Source organism: Vidua macroura, chromosome 9, assembly GCF_024509145.1.
Source record: "Vidua macroura isolate BioBank_ID:100142 chromosome 9, ASM2450914v1, whole genome shotgun sequence".
Classification (NCBI taxonomy): Eukaryota; Metazoa; Chordata; class Aves; order Passeriformes; family Viduidae; genus Vidua; species Vidua macroura.
This window is the reverse complement of record NC_071579.1, coordinates 15,508,245-15,514,302: the sequence shown is the minus strand read 5'-3', so window position 1 is coordinate 15,514,302 and position 6,058 is coordinate 15,508,245.

The window sequence follows — 6,058 nt, the reverse complement described above, 5'->3', positions numbered from 1 at the left end:
TGCTTAATTCCATGATTTCTTCCAATTTTAATTATCTAGGCAGTATTTTCTAAATGAGACTAATTCCTTGTCAGAAATATTTTCCACATCCGACAAGGTTTTCTCATGATTTTGAGAAAATGTGCTGGTTTTTGCCTGTTAATTTTAGTTCATTATTCTTCTGTGAAATCTCACAATAAAGTTATACTTAGAAATTAAGATAATTTCAAGAGCAAAACAATACATAGCAAGTGATTGTCAGAGTGCTTGATAGGGTTATTTGGGACTGGAATGGTGCAATGGAGCAGAGAGTGCTGAGTGCTGCACATGAGTGAGTGGCTGAGACACAGTGGCATTTAGCCAGAGGCTGGCCACCATGGCATGGAAACACAGTTATTACAATAGTTTGGATCCCAAATCTGTTTGAATAAGAGAGGTTTCAAATAATCCATGTCACTGTTAATGTACTTCAGTACATGTCAGAGGATGTGATTCAGACTTGGGGGAGAGAAGGGAATTAGGAATAGCTGATGCTCAGATAACTGAGACTGTACCAGAAGACAGAATGCTGAGGTTTTTAGCCACTTTATCCCAGGTCATTAATCTTGTCTATTTTATGCTCACATTGCATCCCGCAAAACTTCAGAATTTCCAGAAGATGTTGAGTGTGGGGTTTTTTTTGATGGTTTGGGTGTTTTTTGCTTGTTTATTTTGGCTTTGTGTTTTTTTTGGTCCTATGGAAAAGTACTTTTTCCCCTTCTTCTTATTTTTTTTTCCTCCCAAACTGAAAGAAAGATTTACTATTTTAAATAATTATTTGCTCAAGTTTTAGTGCAAGCAATACCTATTTTTTGAAACTCAGAGGTACCAATATGATGTACTTAGTGCTTGCTAGGTGTGCTTGCTCAGTAGTAAATGCAGTACTGGGATGGTTCAGTTCTGTGTCTGCAGTTCCCACCTGTGTTGGCCCATCTGCAAAAGGGGCTGTGGGATGGAGTAGAAAGTACTGGTAGGGTTTACTTGTAAATACAAAGGAAAATTCTGGTCATGCAGGTTAACGCTGCAACTAAACAGATACAAAATAAAGTTATTTCTGTGGTCTATAATAAACTTTCTTCAGAGGAAAAGCTTGGCAAAGGAGCATATAGAAAAGTTCATTACCTCACAGCACAGTGCTGAACTGGGTAAATTCAGTCTAACTAGTATAAAACCTTAATTGCTTTGGCATAGATTCTGATTCTTCAGTAAACCTGAAAGAACTTGGTGGGGGTGGGAGGTATGTTAGGGGAGCTAGGCAGCAGTAATAATTGCTTTCCTCTCAGAATTACCTGTTCAGCCTTTCCAAAGTAATACTTTACATGGAAGCAGCTCTCTCTGTATTTCCTCAGCCTTCCTATTCTACCCTCAGTGTGATTCAAAGAAAAAGTTAGATGAAGATTTTCAGGAATTATCTCTAGTCCGGAGTTTAATGAAAAATATGTTTAGAATTGGGATGTGCTCTCTGCCTTGCTTGTCAGAGGTCATCTTCTATCTGAAAGTGACAGAAGAGTGGAGATCCACCAATAATTTTTGAAGGTATTTATTTTGTATCTAACTGCACTGAAAAATCTTAGAGTACCTTCTTCTGAAGTTACTTTTTAGAAGAATTATTACAAGTATTAATGCAGAGCTGCTAAGATATCACTTAAGTGCTTCTTTACAAATACAGCTACATTACTTTTAATCTGCTTTTCAGTGTGGATATGGAAATCACATTTAACTGGAATTCGCAGCTGTCATGCTTGCTTTTTTACAAATGGGTGCCTGCAAAAACAGGCCCTGTTTACTGCTGGTGAATAATAATTTCTGGATTTCATCTTGGCAGTGAATGTTGGGGAGATATCCTTTAAGCCACTGAATTGGAGGTTAGGACATTCATTTCAGTGTCAGCTGACATCCCAAGCTGGATCACAAATGAAAAGCAGCAGAGTTCAATTGCAGTGTGTAACAATAAAGCAGGAAACTCTAATTGCCAAGCTACTGGCAGCTGAAAGTCGAATTTACCGTAATGCTAACTGAGCAGGTCTGACTGTTGATACAGCAGTACAAGTATCCACTCTTTCTTAAAACAAGGAGAGGACTTTTTGATTTTAAGAAGCTGCTGTGCACTAATGCATATAGTGAGTAGGATTATGCACAGCAACTTCACTGTAGGGTCTAAAATACTTCGTAAGTCACAATATTAAAAAAAAAATACTATAACTTTTTAATTAACTCATTTAAAAATTATTTGCTGCATAGTACAAGGACAATTTCATCCATCTAAGAATATTCTCTTTCTCTTCCTCTGAAGTTTATACAAAATCTCTTTGGGTAGTTGCCTAAACCAAATACAGTCCAGGTCATCTCACTGCATAGTAATCAATACCTGACTTCTGCATTAAAAAAACCCACATCCCCAACACACTTCCTCAAAAAAAGAAAAAAAGAAAGAAAAAAAGGCACTCCAAACTGCAAACTAAACATTCTGGGTGGAACAGTGGACTAATGTCTGTGCTACTGTTCATTAATTCATCAATTTACAATAGATTTCTTTAATATGCATAATATCTTAGTTGATAAAGTGTTGTAAGTTTTTTTAAACATTAAACATTCCTCAGAGAGACCCTCATTTCCCCCATTTTTGTCTGTTAAATATTATTACTCCTGCTCTGTCTCTTGTTAGAGAATAACACATACATCAAACACTTTTATAGCTTTGTTCCTCAGGTACATGCAAAGATAACACAAGGTATGTGTAAAACTCACATTATCAATCAACAAATGCATCTTTTTATAGAAGCATGCATGGTTAAAGCCTATCCTTGACACAGCTAAATGTGAGAGTGCTTATTTCTGTTGCATGCATATTTATGTCTGATTAGTTCATGAACCGGATTATAAAACATGTTAATTTTTTTGGGGCAAGGGAGTAAAATAGATACAAGAAATTCTAAAAGAGAAGTTTTATACCTGCAAAATAGTGACCTGAGCTGAAATAAATATGTCAACAAAGGTCCATCTTCATGTATCATAGGCCTTTTTTAATTCCTTCTCCATTGCCACTGCAGCATGAAACAGCAACGAGAAGAAAAATGTCCAAAGCTCTTACTGTGAGAGCTATTGGTTTTCCTGAATTCTTGTGCAAAATTCTGGTTCTTACCAAGAAGCTTATGCAAGATGACCTCTGCCTCTGAGTACTTCCTATTGATTTCAACAATACTGGTCATGAGACTACCATTATGCTATCAGGAAGTATGGTCTTTGGAAAAAGTCAAATTCAAGTTTCAGAAAGGTCTAGGGCTCAGTTTGTGCTGTGAGCAGCCTGAGGGCTCAGTTCTTACTTTCCTAGATCCTCACCCAGCTCCTGGAACAAGCAGGAGTTTTTGGCACAGCACATGGGCCAGCCAAAGGAGAGGCCTGGCAGAGCACTGAGAGCCAGGCAGCTTCTTCCTCAAACCCCCTGCAAAGGCAACATAAACATGATTTGAAGGAGACACAAGCACTCTGTGTGCAATGTGTTTGAACAACCATGGAGACATCTCCCAAGGGTCTGTTAGAACCCTTCATTTCCACTAAGAAGATGTAAGAGATACAGTTGCTAGAGAGAAATGGTGTCAGTGAATCTTTTTTGCTTTTTCCTGAAGTGTGGGGCAAAAATATCTTCAATTGGATGGTTCCACTTGGCACTAAACAAAGTAAAGTAACTGAATATTTAATATTTGTCAGCTAGTGCATATCTAGATAAAACAATCTGATAAAGAAAATTAATTTAGAATTTGGCTTCCATGCTAGGACTCAGAGAATGAGTTTCTGGATGCCTTCTGTTCTCTTTGAAAATCTTTGCCAATTTTGATGATGATATTTCCATAAAGTCATACTTGTTTTCCTTAAGAATATATTTCTTCCTCATTTTGCTTCAAATCTCTAAGATATTACGGTTTCCTCTTTTGGAGATGGAGAAAAAGAGGTAATGTATTTCACATCAAACATTTCTTGTATGTAATGCAAATGTGTTTGCCATAATATTAATGTTTAAGAGAAAAAATGAGACGTAGGAAACTCCAAGAATCTAAATTTAAGGAATCCAGTCAGTGACCTTTAAGTCTTTAGCTAGACCTTGGGAGGGCTGTTTTCTGTTCTGTTCTGGGAGAGGAAAAATTTAGTTTTCCCCTAGAACAAGAGACTGTTTGGTTGTACCCACCTTCTAAAAACAAAAGATAAGAAAGAACTTCTCAATAACAAAATGCTAGTTTACTTCAGCTCCACTGTGCTTTTGGAGAGAACTAGCAGTTATTTGAGATAATCTTCTCAAGGAAAAGTCACTCTGGTTGATAATGAAACTTCCTTTAAGAGAATTTGAGCCAGAAGTCTTTTTTTCTGAACTATCTCCTATGACTGTAAATGCAGAGTTTTGTTGAAGACTTTGGTCAGTTAGGTTGTGATCTTCCCATTTCAGTTTTACCTGCTTCAACTCTGGAGACTTCTGGGTCATTTCTAATCCAAGTTTTCACTTGGCAGAACTAATTATAAACTGCTGAAAAGTAAATGTCCTTAACTCAAGTAGGCACTTGAGCCAGTTAGGAAAACAGCAGTCCCAGGGAATGGGTACCATCCCACACCCTCATTGCCAACAATCTGCATTAAAAACCACTTGATATGTGCTATCTTAACCCGTGTTTCCCAGGTTTACCAGAGTAAAGAACATGCTGTTGGGGGAACATAGGCTGAGATATTCTTGACCTTGCTCCCCCAGAAGACAGCCAGGGAAGAAAAGTGTGAAAAGTCTTCCCAAATCCTTGAAAAGGAGACTCCTCTACATCAGATGGCCTGGAGCAATTCAGTTTTTCAGGACAGCCTCTTGTGAAGAAATCTACTGTTACCTTCAGAGTGTTTACATGGGAGGTGACAAGTCTGAACAGGCAAGTTCTTTCTTTTAGCAGTAGTCATTGCCATGCAGGTGACACGTGAAAAAAATTCCTGGAACTCCACAGCGTTCAAAGGCACACTCAAAAGTTTATGAACCCGCAGTTGGGAAGCACACCAAAACCCCAAATCCTGCCCTGGGCAGGGCTCTGAGGGAGTAACGGAGCAGCCAGGGATGCTTTTGCTGAGGTAAAAACCCCGAGCAGGGCGAGGCCTCCAGGGCTGCTCCTGCTCTGCTCAGAACAGAGGCAGCGCGGCCTGGCTGTGCTCGGGGCAGGCCTCGGCCTCGCTGCTGGGCCACGGGCTGGGCTGCAGCCATGGCAGCCTTCAGTGCCCTGCTCCCCCCTGGCTTCTCTAAAGCCCAGCACATCGCTCTGCCACGGGCTGGGCTGCAGCCATGGCAGCCTTCACTGCCCTGCTCCCCCCTGGCTTCTCTAAAGCCCAGCACATCGCTCTGCCACGGGCTGTGCTGCAGCCATGGCAGCCTTCAGTGCCCTGCTCCTCCCGGCTTTTCTAAAGCCCAGCACACTGAGCCTGTGCTGTTGCCCCTTACCCAGAGCAGAGGAAGAGGCTGCCTCTGTCCTCTTCCCCTCTTCTCTAATTCCCTTGCAAAACATAAAACACTGATCTAAAATAAACTACCATTAGCCATAATAGAGTCCAGTGTATCTCCAACTTATCAAACTATCTGCAACTGTGCAGAAAGTCATGATAAGCTAGTCTTCACTCCGGTTCAGGGGAAAAAAGCCCTTGGACACATTAGATTTACTTCAACCAAGTCATTTTTAAGGACCTCGGTATGTGCTGCACAAAGTCCTTCTCACATAGCCTTAACTTATTAACTGCTCTTTAATTTCAGACATAATCTTGGTTAGAACCCACAAAACTCCCTGTTCTCACATGTGAGCACATCAAGGGACTCACGCTGAGGATTATTAAGCCTGTTGGACAGGTTGTAACAGCTGGCTTCCCCACAGGACCTTGCAATATCGTGACAGCAAGGTTTTCTGATGATTTCTAATGTTTTTCTGCATGAAGCAGCCTATTCCTCTGGACCTTTGTTTGCTAACAGCAGGAACCATTGTTTCTGTTGAGTTAAATTCCACCCCCTATTCCCTACCAGAATAGCTGCTGC